The sequence below is a fragment of the Vicugna pacos genome, chromosome 10 (genome assembly GCF_048564905.1).
Source record: "Vicugna pacos chromosome 10, VicPac4, whole genome shotgun sequence".
Lineage (NCBI taxonomy): Eukaryota > Metazoa > Chordata > Mammalia > Artiodactyla > Camelidae > Vicugna > Vicugna pacos.
In genome coordinates this window covers 54,874,841-54,890,813 of record NC_132996.1, presented here as the reverse complement: position 1 = coordinate 54,890,813, position 15,973 = coordinate 54,874,841, and the positions used below count along the sequence as shown (strand labels likewise).

The 15,973-nt window shown below is 39.9% G+C and overlaps 1 long non-coding RNA gene across 1 annotated transcript in view; it reads right to left on the bottom strand.

Moving 5' to 3' along the window:
- The window catches only part of LOC116285438 (uncharacterized), a 36,783-nt gene extending 21,330 nt beyond the window's left edge, over nt 1-15,453 (bottom strand). The window contains exons 1-2 of the long non-coding RNA XR_012077047.1: nt 15,320-15,453; nt 14,908-15,074 (exon numbers count right to left, since the gene is read on the bottom strand). This is a non-coding gene — a long non-coding RNA (uncharacterized lncRNA). The remainder of the gene's footprint in view (nt 1-14,907; nt 15,075-15,319) is intronic.
- Between the last annotated feature and the right edge of the window lie 520 nt (nt 15,454-15,973).

The window sequence follows — 15,973 nt, the reverse complement described above, 5'->3', positions numbered from 1 at the left end:
TGTATGGGAGGAAGCAAACATTTGGGCTCATTGAATTCATTCCTTTGACAAGCACCTAGCTATCTAGGGCCAGTATCCTGTCCTTTCTTATTCTGAGTCCCCTCAGGGTGCACCATGGTGCGTGGCTGCAGAGGCTGGGCTGCAGGCTGGTCTTCACTGGGGGTTGGTGGCAGCGGCTGACGGCTTGATGGTTTGAGCATTCTCTGTTTACTGATATGGTTTACAGTATTTTTCATTCACAGTTGTAATTTGAAATGTGGCCAAGCAGTGAGCCTGCCTGCTCTCTTAAAAGTGCATTCTCCCCACAGTTCACCGAGAGTTGAAAAGGACTGTGCTTTAGTACCTTATCATGACTTTAATACTATGGGCAGGCAATATTGGTGGACCCCACCTCCGCGTCTATAGGAATTTCCATGAATACCCTCTCCCCCTCCCAGCACTGACATTCTACTTGCAAAAGCATTCTCCATTTCATATGCAACCTAAGAATGGTTTGGATCATTTCAGTCATAATGATCAAAACCACCAAATTGTGTAAAGCTCTGAGACTGAAATATGGAATGAATGGTCTTTTCTCCCTGAATTATCTCCAGGTGCGCACAGGCCGTAACAGTCACTCTCCACAGTGACAGTAGGTGGGTCACCCAGGTTGTCTGTAGAGGTACAGCTGGAATCCCAAGGGAAACCACGGTGCCCTCTCAAGAGGGAGAAATAGGTTCTGAGCCACCAACGAGTGCCGCAAGGATGTAACATGCTTCAGTAAGGAGAAAGGGTGGGATCTTAACCATAGAAATCATGTGGTTCAGATCCAGAGAAACCAAAGTTCAAATTCAGGCTCTGACATACAGTTGGTCTGATTTAGGGGCAAACAAATATACACTTCTGTGTAAAAGTTTTCTTCCTATTAAATGAATCTGAAAATAATCTGCAATGTTGATGTGAAGAACAAGTGAGAAAACTTTGCTTCCATTCATTCTAGAATATTCACTGAGGTCCTATATGTTCAAGACTCATTTTCATGCGCCAGTGGGTAGCTTTCATTTACCACTAAGTTCTGTAATAGAAGTTTTCCTTTGCTGTAAGGACTAAGGAAGCATTTCTCTCGTATTTCAGATACTATCATGCAGACAGAATTAAGCATGCTCACAAATCACAGTAACTCCTCTCATGTGTCACACTGTGGCACAGCATTGGAGGTGAGAACATGCTATTAAAACTCACTTCTGGCAATTAAACCCAAAAGACAAAGTTTTGATACCAAATTTTCAGCACAAAATTTTCTGGGGTTTTAGAACTTCTTGAACATTACTGTGTGATAATAAGTTATCTGTACCTGAATATTACATAAAGTAAAATTTGTATCTTAAAATTTGTCAATAAAAATGAGAGATAAAAGGACTTTGTTATTTTATTATGTGCCAGGCAGGAATTGCTTTAGGTATATTAACTAATTTAATCTCCTTTAGAACCCTATGATTTAGAGGCTTTTATTTCCCTTCTTTTCTATTTTTTACTTTGTTCTTTTTCAGAGGGCAGGGAAAGTTTATTTTAATGGAGGTACTGGGAATTGAACCCAGGACCTTGTGCACGCTAAACAACCACTCTACTAATTGAGCTAAATCCTCCCCCTATTTCCCTTATTTTCAAATGAGAAAACTATGATCAATTAACTTTCTCAAGGTTACATGTCTAATACTTATTTTTTTGTTTGTTTACAAATGAGCAAAGAAAGCACTGCGAAGCTAATTTAATTTTCACAAAGTCACATGGCTAATATTCAGCAGAAATGGGATTTGAACTCAGGCTGCAAGATATTAAAAAAAAAAAATCTATGCTCAGCCATTAGGCTATCTTGTCAATGTCAGACTCAAAAGAGCCACCCACAGAGGCAGAATAAATAGATAAGTAAATCTTTAAAACATTTATTTTCTTAAAAAGTTTTTAAAGTTTGTTTTGGATTAGAAAGCAGTAGACGGTTATTATCAGGAATCTGGAAAACAAGCAGAATTAAGAGTTATACATAATTCCGTCAATGCTAGTACTTCTTAATACTTTGTTGTGTTTACTTCCCTATTGTTGTTATGATTTTGTTAAACAAATATTTTAAAAGTAATTTGTAGTGAATGTATAAGTATGTATCTTGCTATATATACATATATAGCTGTAAATATATATAACTATAAAAATATCTACGTAGATATATAGTTTACAATAGCAGATATCCTTTAAGACAAGAAAGGTAATAACTACATAGGATTCCATCATAATTATCCGGGCTTTTACTGCCTTCAGTGACCAGATGTGTTTGCTATATGGCTGCAGCTAAATGAATGCACTAAATAAATTTATTATTTCTAACTTAGGTGATCTTCTATTTCCAGTTTCCAGTTTGTGAAAACTATAGTGAATCTCTATTTCTCTTACATCTGTTTCTACCTAATTGTGTGAGATCCATTTCAGAAGAGTAATTACTGGGTGAGATGAGCCTCCTGATTTTGAGTAGTTCTGTGTGATGCAGTGTTTGCATTGTGCTTCCTTTAATCTCATGCCATGAGTCCCTATTAAAGGGACCAATGTGGAGACAGCCCCAGAATCTGGACTGGTCAGAATCATTCCGAGGGTAAAATCCAGGACATGTCTTGGTATCCGCTGGGCTCGGAGACAGAAAAGTCAACCTGATGTAGTGTTTTCTCTTCTCATCCCTTAGAAGGCATGCTTAGGCCTGGAAAGAGCGGAATGTGTACTATGGGGATGGGCTTCAGCAGAAGAACGCGGGGCTCTACCTCCCAATTTTCTCCCTCTTACATGGGTTCTGCCTGAGAGAAGACTTGTGTGGAGCAGGAGTGCAGGGGGCACAGAAGCAATTCCAGCTCAGCAGCTAGGCAGTCTGATCTTTGGTTCTAGAAGTGTAGAAGACTGCATGTAGAAGCCCTCTGTCCAACGGAGAACTTGACGGCTCCTGAACCAATGGGACACTGAGTTTGGATGTGGCTTCTCCCACTGAGGGGAAAGAAAACTCTAAGCAATGCGGGATGTTTTAGGCTCTCCTGCTGGAAGAGAGGGAGTCATCTTTCCCAGCCACCTCTGGCAATTCAGAGAGAACTTGAAGTGTCAATCCTGATGGCTGTCTTCAAAGTGGGGTTCTGGATATAAAATTGCACCTTCTCCCAATGTTCTTCTACTATCCCTAGAAACCACAAAGTGATGTCTTAAGCTATTAAAGACTTCTTTTCTCCAGGCTCAAGTACTGCATCAAGAAGAAAAACATTTACAGAAAACTCTAAATAAATAGGTAAGAGGAAGGGAAAGCAGCTTTGGACAGAGCTCCTAAAAGTCAAGACAGTAAGGATTTCAGGGAACAGAACTGGCTCAGGAAACAAAGTTACAAATTCCAGTTCATCCCTATGTTGAATATCCTTAAGAAATTCAGCAATCATTCCGAGCCCCAGATGCCAGTGCCTGATAATCACGCTGCATAAAATTGCATGGAGGTTACTTTTCCTTGGGTCCTCACACATACTTGTTGGTTTCTGTCTCGTTCAAGGTCTATCAGTCTACTGTTTCTTCCAGGAGTTAATTTTGTGCTTCTCTTCCTCCCCAAGAGGGTCTATCACTACTTGGAATTTATCTTCAGAGAAGTCAAGCCATCTGGCCTTGACTGTTTCTATGAGGTCCCTTGCTTTCTGTTGTTTTCCAGAAGATTCAACTCTGGATCAGAGACAGAAAGTCTGGGAGGGTTTAGTGCAGAGAATGCTCTGTAGATGTTCTGACCATTACATTCTAGACAAGCGTGTCTCTGAAAAACCAGATCACACTCATTTATGGTCAAATCCTTGGAAACTAGGGCAATGTGCGTGCGCGCGTGTGTGTGTGCATGTGTGTGCGATCTATTCTCATTAGTATTTGATCTGAATATTAACACATTACTATTAACTTTAGTTCGAACATCATCTGTTTTATATACCACTAGGTCTTTGTATAACATCAAAATTGACTTGTGATATCAAGCTGAGTCCTATTTATATCCAGAGATTAGGCATTTAGTTCTAATTCTGAAAGTGAGAATCCTTTAAAAGGAAATCCTCAAGTTGTTAAAGGAGTGAAACCACCTACGGCTTTTTCATCCCGTTTTGGAGTACTTTGGGAAAGTAGCCAAAATTCTCATTTTCCCGGTTTTCACTGTTCTACAAAACGTAGTAATTATCACCATGACAATATCTCATGTCTTTTACAAAAGCATCCAAAATCACTTGACAATTAAATCCATTTACATGTTTAATCTGAGATGCTGGCTGAATTTAGAACCTTACTTCCCCAAATTGTTTTTTTTTTTTAAATGTAAGAACTAATAGAATCCCTCATTAATACAGTAGGATTTGGCATTTTTGCTTCATTGATCTAAACTTGGGTTAATTTTAGCGCATCAGAAACACAGTCATCTTATGGAAGTTATTGTATTCCATGTGCAAGTTTGAAATTTGGAGAGGGGAAGGGTAATAGCTCAGAGATAGAGTGTGTGCTTCGCATGCAGGAGGTCTTGGGTTCAATCCTCAGTACCTCCATTTAAAATAAGTAAAAAAAAAAAAAAACTCAGAAAAAAAATGAAACATAGAAGAGAGGCTAGACTGATGAAACAAGACTAAAAGGAGTATGAGGGGTGGTGTTAATAAAAGAGAATCATTCACTTAGAAATGAGCATGCTAGGAATAATCAATACATAAATTGCTATAAGTTGTGCAATCTAACATCTGTTTCCCTGGGCAAACTTTCTCCTCCCTAATTGTAAAGTGTTCATTGCTCAAATGTGCCAGATAAATATTTATTGTAAGATGTAATTGGTGCTAAGACTGAAAGAATACTGCTCATGTTGTATGACTCATGCTCCCTAAGTCATGGATCCATTTAAAGAAGGACAAGCCTTCTGAGATGCACTCCCCTCCTGGGTCCCCAGGTTCTGCTAGGTCAAGTGGTGAATAAAGCTGACCTCATACACTCTTCACACACCTCCATCTCTATAGACTACATTGGTGATTCCATGGAATTAGAGTTTATTTAAAGATGACCGGTATTTCTAGATGTCCTATATTGGCATCAACCCTGTGTTAATATTCAAGTTCTGAATGGGATTAGCAGATACAAGGTGAGAAGCTAGGAATTGGAACTCAGCGTGGCCAAGTCATTTATTGAATGAAGTGATGCAGGTGTTGTAAAAATAGACTCAGAAAAAAAGAGTAAGAAATGTATCCTAAGACCGCTGTTTCCCCTTTTATTATTTGTATTTATTATCTTTTCCTTTCCTGTATCAGTAAAAAAAATTTTTTTTTCTGGATCATTACTGTGCTTTTGAATATATAAAATTGGCAAAGAGGAAAAAAATAGTTCTCTTTATTCGTGGAGAAAATAATTGTATAAGCAGCCCAGGTTTCTGTTTTGCCTTGACAGCACCCAGCCAATATTGCTTAAACCTGCCCAAGAAAAATTCTCTAGGGCTTTAAAGGAAGAATTAGACATGAACCTTATTTCATTTCCTAGTCACCATGAAGTCCTGCAACCCCAGGGTAGCAAGGACTTTGGAGACCTTGGATGAATGATTCATGCCACAGCAGTGACCTCATGTCCACTGAGAGGTGGTACTTCTTTATTGCTATTTACCAAGGCGGCCTCCCACAAAGAGGCCTTGACTAGGGTGACTCCTCTCTCATCAAAAACTCTCCCAGTAAATCCCCTCTGACATTAAAAATGCTGTGTCCTACCTTTGGTGAGTTTTCAAAACTGCAGACCCGGCACCTCCTAGTGAATAGCTATTCCCCTATTTGCAGTAAAAAAATAAATAAATAAATAAATAATCCAACTGTATTTTACCCAGTGTGAAGCTTGAGATTTTTTTTTTCCCTGGGTTTGGCGTATAAATCGTGTTTTACAAATACAGTTTACATAGTCTTGCTGATCTCTCCCTTGCCACTGAGTACCTGAACCTACAGTAATAGCGCTCTAAATGTTTTGCTTCTCAGCAGAAAACGATTTATTTCGTAACGTTACAGCCACCCCCCCCATTTAAGTGAGGATGGTGCTGAGGGGACTTATGAGAGTCTCAATTTTACAGCACCAGTGTCCTTATTAGAGTTCTCCATGGATGAATCAAAAATCTAAAAATATTCTGCTTTCATCCATTAAAGATTTTTCTCCCCACAGTCACACTTCTGTGATGATGTCCAAACTTTTCTTCCCCTTGCAACCAAAGGAATGGATTTGGATAATACGGCTGCCATCTAAGCTATATAGCGTTCATCCATAAGATGATAGAAAGTCTGAAGAGTATTCTGAACACTCAGAGAAAAGCCCGGATTACTGATTCTCCTCCCTCCTTTCAAGCCACTGCTGAACACAACCTTCCTGTGATATCAGCAGGCTTGTATTTTAGTTGTCGCAATCGCTCTCAGTTTCTCTGCATCCAGGCAACCCATCTCTATTCTTAACTTACATCCTGGAAGGCTTCTCTCAAGTAAATAGGACACAGCAGAACACCGTGCAAAGCAATTTTACTAAAAAGCCGACATCAGTTCAAAGGCTTTCTCTGGTTTCACTAAGGTTTTAATTGACATACACATTTAGAAATTCAAATCACTGATTTCCAACAGTCCTCATTTAGTAATGACTGACCTCTTAGCCACGCTTAAAATTAAAATTCAAAAGGGAAAGTTTTCGTTTATTCGACAAATACAACACATTACATATTACCAGTATCAGTTTGTTAAGCATGATTGTAGCTTCATATTTACCCTGGGTAAGCAGACAGAGGTCCAACAGTGTCTTGCTAACCACAGAAACTCTGCAAACAGAATCTTTCTGGAACAACTGTTGTGTGTAAAATTAGCTTTGTTTAAAATTCACATCCAAATACAACGTGAGTCTATTTATCACATTATCTTCCTTTTCCACATCTAAAAATCATGTAACACTCTAAAGCAGTCATTCTCTTTATCTTCATTTTATAAGCAACTGCTTAATTTGCATTAACAAGCTAAACAATCACCACTTCGCAGAAACAGCATTTGCAATGAAAATACCTGCAGTCCAACTATTTACAACTGGAGTATTTCTGAAACTAGCTATAGCGTTGAAAAGGCAAAAAATCTACAAGTGATGAAACATTTCACTTCCCAAAATAACCCCTAGTTTTCTTTTTTAAATTATTCTGCTGTCTATTGCAATAGAAGAACGAACCCCAGCTCTTAGTGGCTCAAAATGATCACTTTATTTTCTTCATAAACTTGAGAGAAAGGAATTTTAGAAGAACTCATCTAGGTCATTTGTCCCTGACTTACATCGCATCAGCTGGAAGGGGTCATTAGGGATGCAGGTGCCACTGAAAAGTGGCTACTTCACCATGAAACGGGATATTTAGCTTCTTTGGTCTTTCTCTCTATGAAGCATCTTATTGTCCAGGGTAGCCCTTCACGGCCTGAGCATCTCTTCTCATGATGTGGAAGTCTCAGAGCAGCTGTACTCCTTACCTGGTGTCAGACAAGAGCAACTGTCTGACAAAGTGAAAGTTGCCAAAATTTTATGGCTCACCCTAGAAAACTGGCTCAGCATCACTTCCACCTTATCCTGCTTGTCAAAACAGAGAGGAAGCCCTTACAGAAATCAAGGCGCAGAGAAACAGACCCTCCCTCTCAAAGGGACATCAATAACTTGTGGCTGTCAGTCTCCCACAGCAACAGTTTTCTCCCACTAGTCTCTTACGTCCTGTAGAATAATTCTACGTGAGACCTGATGAACTGTAGTTAAAAGATGTTGAAAGGCTTCTCTCCCAAATCTCTACTGTAAGAAAGGGCTGTACCAAAAGCTTCCAATGCTCATGATCAGCTACAACAAAGACGCTGCTCTAGTTACAGTCTATAAATCATGAAAATTCCCAAGCAAATTGACTCGAGAAATCTGGTCATCCTTGTTCCTCCGAAGAGTAGACAGTCAGATTGCCGACTGCTGAACTCTTTGTCATGCACTTTGCTTTCATGTCTTTTTCCTTTCCACAAAGTTGCCCAGAAGAGAAGCAGCCTCCAATTCTACATTCACGTCTACTCTTCAACTCCATGGGATACATAACGATCTCTCAAAACCTCCTTACCACTCTGATGACACTGATTTCCCATAATTCCATAGTTCAGCCCCACACAGAAAGCAAAGCCAGTTTCCCCTTTTTGACAAATACTTGTCATGAAGAGGGAGAAACCCTTTTCTTTTCCCTCACGGAAAAGGGACAAAGTTTTGACCCCTGTCTCTCGTGCCTGCAATTGATAACTCAGTCTTTCCTTCTTCAGTTGATCCATCTTTTAAATAGAGTTTGGCAATAGGTGACAGAATTTTTGGTTGCAAGATATTATCTCGCATAGCTTTATAATATGGAGATGTGTATCTCCTATCTTTCTTAATTTTGGGGCTTCAGCAAACTTCTGAGATAATTTCATGTTACATCAGCCTATAACTCAAGAGGAGTTTGGTCTAAATGTTCAGACTATATTTAAATGAGATTTAAGGTCATATTAAAGGCCAAAATCACCTAGAAACATGATATAGAAAGGAAAAAAAGAGGACCTATTAGCACACAGTAGGAAATCCTACCATTTATAGTTCTAATGGCATTTTAGCTCTAGTGGAGGAAGATAAGGAGATATGAAAGGAGACCAACTGTGACTACAGTTACAAGAAAACATTCAAGAGAGCATGTCATGGAAACTAAAGATTAGGGTTCTCACTGAAGCTAAATAAATTTCCTCTATCTTGTTTAAGCCAAAAGGGATTAAAAATACTATGCAGTTTACACTATTTTGGGGAAGACAGCAGACTTGAGCCTGGCTGTGTTAACAGCCCTAAAGAGATTAACCAGAGAAAAATAATCAAACCCATCTTGACCCTCCATAGCTGTCGTCTCACTGAATATGGCATCTGTGGCATTAGGATGAGAAAACTAAGAACTCTACCACACTTGCTCAGAAGAATCAGATGTATCCAGTACCATACGTGTCTGTATATCCAACATGCCTGCCTTAACACCTGACCTTAAAATCCTAGCGGTCATCAGTACAATGAAGAGCCATTTCATTTTATTGGGGGGAACAGGAGCTACCTGGCAATTTGTCAAGAGGTAAATAGGATATTAGAATGTGGATAAAGTTTATATATAAAGTCCTGAAAGATTTGACACTGAAAGACAATGGAAAAATCAGATTACAACCAGAAGCAGGCATTTATTAAATAAAGATTTTTTTTCATTTGCTTTTCTTTAGGATAATAGATATTAGCATACACTGATGTACTAATGAGAAAACACAAGCATAGTGAGATTAATAAGGTATAGATTAAGATTCAAAATCCTTAAGGCAAGAGATAATGGAAAAAAGATTGTATTTTGAGTGACTGGTCTTTTATTGAGAAAACTCTTCCTTGGAAATGAAAGGATGGATGAAGGTGAATATATGCAAAATTAAGCTTTTAGGTGAGGATAGAAAAATAGAAGCGTGCCAGCTATATACTTCATTTCCTTAAAACATAAATTTCATCATTAGCTGATACAATGATTGGAAGTGAAAAGTGGAGTAATCTCAGATATCTGGAAGGAAAGATAAGTTTTTTAAGAAAAATAGTACTAAGATTACCACGCTGTGTTTAGAGTTCATCTAATTATGATTTTAATGTGAATCCAGTCTGTTAGGTTATATGATTTGGGTGTGATTAAACTAACGGATCAGAGAGTAACCAGGATAAAATGGGGGGAGAAGACAGGAGGTTGATAAATAGTAAGAAATTCAGGACATGACCAAAGTAGAGGCCCTTATATGTTCAAGAATATTTAAGCAGAAATACTTCAGTAGAGAGGAAGGATAGGGAATTGCGGCGACAGAATAGAACACACACTTTTAGGATTTTGACATTGTTTAGAATGTGGTGGTGATACATTCTGTGACCTTGGAGTGTCTGAAATATAATGTGCTGGGGAGACGGACTGTCCATGATGATTGATGCTAGGAAACTGAATAAACTGAGACCAGAAAACAGGCTGGATCATTCACAAAGATGCCTATGGCTCCAGGTAGAATTACTGGAGTTCACAGGGAAAGAAACTGAGAATCAGTTTGATAATTCAAGTTTTCATTGACTGAGTGGAACATTTGTTGAAATCAAGAAATGAGACCAGAAAGTCGGCAGATGAAGAGGAGAAGAGCCTGGTATCTCTGTTGTGAACATCAGGCAAGTGAGAGGATGGAAGGTTAGTATTTTGAAGTATTAATGATGAACAAGGAACACAATTTCTTTTAGATTCACATTTTGCTAGAAAGGATAAGAAAAAGAAAAAGGTTCAAAAACTAAATATAATTATGTAATATGGTAAGTTTTATAAAGTTTTCCTGTGATAGCTCTGGACAAACAATGAAGATAAATGACTTGGCTGAAGTGTAAACTGATTAATTTACAACTTTTTGAATAGTCTTGATCTCCAAGTATTGAATTATTGATCAATGATAGCACACAGGAAATGTTTAAATGACATTGTAAAACCTGGTCCTTCACTGTACCCCATACAACTTGTTTGTTCCTTTAATCAATGACAGATATATGAGGAGACATCAGCAGGTGGTGGGAAGCTGACGGGGGACACTGACTGTTTTAGTTGTGAGGGACAAAAGAATCAGAATCCAAAACAATCACAAGTGTCTGGTAGGGTCAACTAGAATAAATTAAATACAAAAAAGTTTATCTTAACAGTTCCTACATGGTACGTACAAGATAGTGAGAATCACATTCTGCTCTGTTCTGTCCAGAAAGAGTACTGATGCTATTGCATTCAGATTTAGATGTCTCATTTTTAAATTAAATCTTAAGCTTCTGAGCATTTGCCCCCTGGCCTTGTAACTGGTTTTCAAGGGCACCACATTCCTTACCACATCGTGGACTTTAAACTTACTTTCTCTCTCCCTAAACACACCACTCCCTCTACCCCTGGTATCAGTACAGCCAGTCATCTCAGTGCTCCTGAGAAGGTGTAAACACTTAGATTGGGGTAGACACATATACACGCACACACAAACATGCTCATCAAAGCTTGGTTCCCCGGTGTCTAACGTGATACCTGCCATCAGAGGGCTTCTGACCAAATCTTCTGATTTATTACCTTGTTGAAAAAGCTCTTCTTTTAGAAGATTAAGATCTAAGTTGTTCTGGTGTCGTAGCAAAAGGTAGACCTGAGCAAAGCAGTTTAAAGCTACCAGGGCAGAGTTTAGCTCAACAATTGGGAACGTATTCTAAGAGGAATAATTATCCAACGCATAGACTACTTATAAAAACACTGACTTTTCCGTCATTAAAATGTTCATACATTTTTATTTATTCCTTAGGAACATTGCCTTTCACATAAAAGCATCTCAAAATTAGAATGTCTTGCATGTGATATGGTCTTAAAATTATTATAGTTATTATTTCCAGGTATTCCTGACCACCCAAAATTGTCAGCATTAAACTTGAAGAATAGCTGTTACTGGATGGAAAGGCAATCCTAAGTGTCACCTTCCAGGAGTCAAACAGCCGTGGGAAGAGTTGGGTCCACAGCGATTAGATGTGCAGTAACATTCCTGAAGCAGGCCAGTGGTGTGCTGCTCCCAAGGCTACAGATAAACAGGGGATGATTTTATGTGGAAAAAAATAACCATCTTTGACTTGTGAGTTGGTTGATTCAAAATAACAATGTTTTAGGAGTGCAGAAATTTTAGAATTCATTAACCAAATGATGTGTTTTTATTTTGTTTTTGATGTACTCACGAAAGTAATGTATGAAAAAAATCCATGTCTGGTAAGTTTTAAAGAAGCCTTTAATAAGTATATAACTTAAATGCTGAGAAAGCATTCCAGAGTAGCTTAATTGGCAGTGTTTTTTTTTCCTTTCAAATGGTAAAGTAACGCATGACCAGCAATCAACTTTATATTCTATTAAGTATGATTTAGATTCTAGATTATGCTACCTTTAAAAGAGGCTGTTGAAGAGCGTACACTGGAAATGTCTGGACAAGTGGAACCTAACGTATTGCAATTGCAATTTAACTTTAAATTTATTTGCTTAATGTTTTGGGCTGAATAGCGTCACAATGAAGATGTGCTTAAGTCCTACCCCCAGGACCTGTTAATGTGACCTTATCTAGAAACAGAGTATGCAATCGAGTTAAGATGAGGTTATATTAAACTAGAGCCCTGATTCCAACAGGACTAGTGTCCTGGTAAGAAGAGAAACGAAAGAAACAGGGAGAACACCATGAGAAGACACAGAAATCCAGAGGGAAGAGGGCCATGTGAAGCTGGAAACGGATCGGAGGTGTGACGCTGAAAGCCAAGAACACCCGGGGTGACCAGAAGCGGAAAGAAGCAAAGAAAGGATCCTCCCCTGGAGGTTTCCAAGGAAGCATATCCCCGACAAAACCTCAATTTTGGACTTGTAGTTTCCAGAAATCTGAAATAATTCATTTCTATTGCTTTAAAATCTGTAGTTTCCTAGAGTTGCCACAATAAAGTGTGACATGCTGGGTAGCTTTAAACCGCAGAAATGTATTCTTTCACTGCTCCAGAGGCTAGAAGTCTGAAGTCAAAATGTTTGCAGAACCATGATCTCTCAAAGACTCTAGGGGAGGATTTATTTACTCTGTCTTTTTCTTCGCCCGGGTGTCACTGCTAACAATCCCCCGCTTTTCATAGTTTCAACAGCGTAACTCTGTCTCCATCATCTCATTCTCCCCGTGTCTTCATTTCTTTGAATAAGGACACCAGTCATTCTGGATTTAGGGCCCACTCTATACCAGTATGACCTATTAACTAATTGCCTCTCAACCACCCTCCCTCCAAATCAGGTAATTTTCTGAGGTACTGGGTACTAGGACATCAATATGTATTTTTGGAGGACACAATTCAACTCACAACACTTGGGAAGTTCACAAAATAATGCTACTTCCCATATTGGTTAGCCAAAACTCTCAGAAGCATATCTTTAGTTTTATGATATTGAAAACATGGTTTCTTGTACATACCTCTTAATCCTTGCTATTAGGTAAAATGCTAATTTGTGTTTACAAGGTGTCTAAATCATATTTTGGATCTTAAACACTCATAAATGTAAAGAAGGTATTCCATCAGGAGATCTGACATGAAAATTTCATTACAGTATATATTTCACTGTCCCTATAAGGAAGAAATAGGGACCACATCTGGAACTCTGAAATTTTAATATTCAAGTTAATTACTAATTATTAACGAAACAAGATGGTAATATCTCATCTATTCTTTGAAAAACTAAGATTTCAAAATAGAGAATTTGAAAGACATGACGGATATACAATTTAATCATATTTCAACCTAGTAACAATAAGCTGCCAACTTAATGTGGTTATCAGTATATTCTAGATGGAACCAACTGCTTCCAAAGATTAACGGGTCCAGCTGGTGTCCACTTACATTTCCAATAAGACAGTTTAAACCCCTAGAACCCATGTTTATGTATCTTCTTTCCTTAATAAATTACGACCTAATTTTTCAATGTTGTTCTCAGTATAAGCGCCATGACTAATAGAATGAAACACGTGAATTCTTTCTACAATGATTTGGAAATTCGATTCAAAGTGTGTACCCTGTATGTGTGTACATACACGTGTGAGTGCAAGACCATTTGTGATGATGGATTCTGCTCACAGTAGGAATGAAAAAGAGCATTTCACTCAAAAACGAATTTAGAGTAGTTTTATTTTCATGGTGGAGGAGCCACCAATTTCCCTTCCAGTAGACCCAACACAATTCAAAATGTACTAACATCTAATTGGAACGCACCATCTGTTAACTAGAAAAGTGACTTGCGTCACATCTGTCAATTCATCTGTCAGGTTTGGGATGAAGAAAAAGCACTCGTGTAAACTTCTTCCGTGGTTAATATCCGGTGTAATTCATAGCAACACTCTAATGAGTCTCCTAGGCTTTAGGCTTATTTCTTGCCTCCCTTAAAGTCAACTTCTCCTCCTACCACAGAAAAAATAAGAGCGTTTCTTTCCATGAAAAATGAGACAAGCTGGTGCGGGAGTGATTGAACTATGATAAGGGAGTCTTAAAAGATTTATCCAAAAGGAATGTGATTTTAGGGGTCCTGAGGAGAGGCAAATTATCTAGTTATATCTGTAAGCTCCTGCAGGGTGGGAAGGCCTTTCAATAAACTGAAAAGAGAACTGACAACGCTTTCTCTAACTTCCTGTTGCGAAGTTACAAGGGGCTAAAACCACTCTGCTCAAGGCCCAAGGACTTCAGCTGCTCCAATGCGCCTCTGTTAACCTGGCATTAAAGACGCTGAAGTCCACTTTTCCCCACCCAGAAATAAAGAGGCGAGTCCCCTTCATCCACAGTGTATCCTGGGCGGTAGCAGGCGGCTGGCCGGGCTCCAGGCCGCGGCCCTCGTGCTCCGCGCCGCCCGGAGCGCCGGTGCCCCCGCCGGCGCGGCGCCTGTCGGGCGAGACCCAAGGCTCAGCCACGGCCCCCGCGGCGATTTTATGCTTGCAGGGCTGCCCGGGATGCGAGGTCCCCGGCGGCGGCGGGCTGCAGAGCAGCGGCTCCTTAGGAAAGTCGCGCAGAGCAGGAGCCGCTTCCAAGTTGTGTTTTTTTTCCCTCCTAAACAAGCTACCATAAAAATACTATGATCCGAAGAAGACAAGGGGTATCTGCTTACCTTCCGTATTTCTCAAGGTCCCGAAGAAAGAGCAAAAGGAAAAATATAAAAGGAGGCAGAAAATCATAACAAGCTTGGAAAATATGAAACGGAAAAAAACCTACCGTCTACAATACTGAAAAATAGACTAACGGAGAAAATAAAAACCAGGAAACACTCACCCGACAGAGCGGAGGAAAGCGTGGATCTTCCCTGGAGAGCTCGGAACAAACTAAGCCAGAGAAGCCCGGATATAAGGAGCAGGTGTGGACCTGGCGCCCCGGGCCGGTTAACAGCCCTTAATCACCGCAGCTGGCCCGGCGGAGGCCGCCTCTCCCGTCCGCCGCCTCTGCAGAGAGTAGAGAGAAGCTCTAACTTCTTGAATAAAAACTTGGGAACCACACTCAAAAGAAAGCGGTTCGTCTAGGTGCCACACCACTGTGGGTTATCAAGCCCCAGATAAAAGAACAAAGCTTGAGGAAACTCTAGACTTAATATCAGACGCTGAAAAAAAAAATGTAAGAAGAGATAGAAAGCAGCTTAAACTCAGGAATAAATGCAAGTTATGTGTTCTCCCTGGAGATTAGAAAGCACCTTGTCAGCCGAAGGGGGCTGGAGAGGGATTCGAGGAGGTAAGCTGCCCAAATGGGAAAATGCCCGAGGAGCCGACATGCTGCGAAACAGCACTTCACTCCCCTACAACAAGACGGCGCGCCCCTGGCGCTGCGCACTCTCCTTTTTATAATGATAGTGGCGCATGCGTAGTGTTCATACTGCTGACTCACGCTACTGGCGCATGCGTACATTTACCCCTCACCAGGTGCAAGCTGTTGTGAACTTCGGCCTGGGCCCCACGACCTACTTACTTAGGGCTGCCAACACACCTCTATTTTGGCAGTTGTGAGGAGCCGCAGCCTGGCTTTCTCTGAATTCCCCCTTTCACACCCAGGCCCGCTCTCAACAAAGACCTCGTTGGTCCTTCCATTAAAAGGAACAGACTGTTGGGAAAAACAGGTCTGTAGCTACAAAGGAAAACCACCCACATCAGCTCTATTCATCAACCTAATTCCTTGTGGTCCCAAGTTGTAAGCAGTGATCACCCAGTGTGTTAAAAACAACACAACAAACCCAAAACGGAGTCGCTTATACTAAGCTGCACATTGCCAAACCAAGACCTAAACTTAATTACGGTTTCGACCCTCCCAGAAACAGAAGAGTCAACCAGGAATCACCTGATCAGCACTAGTT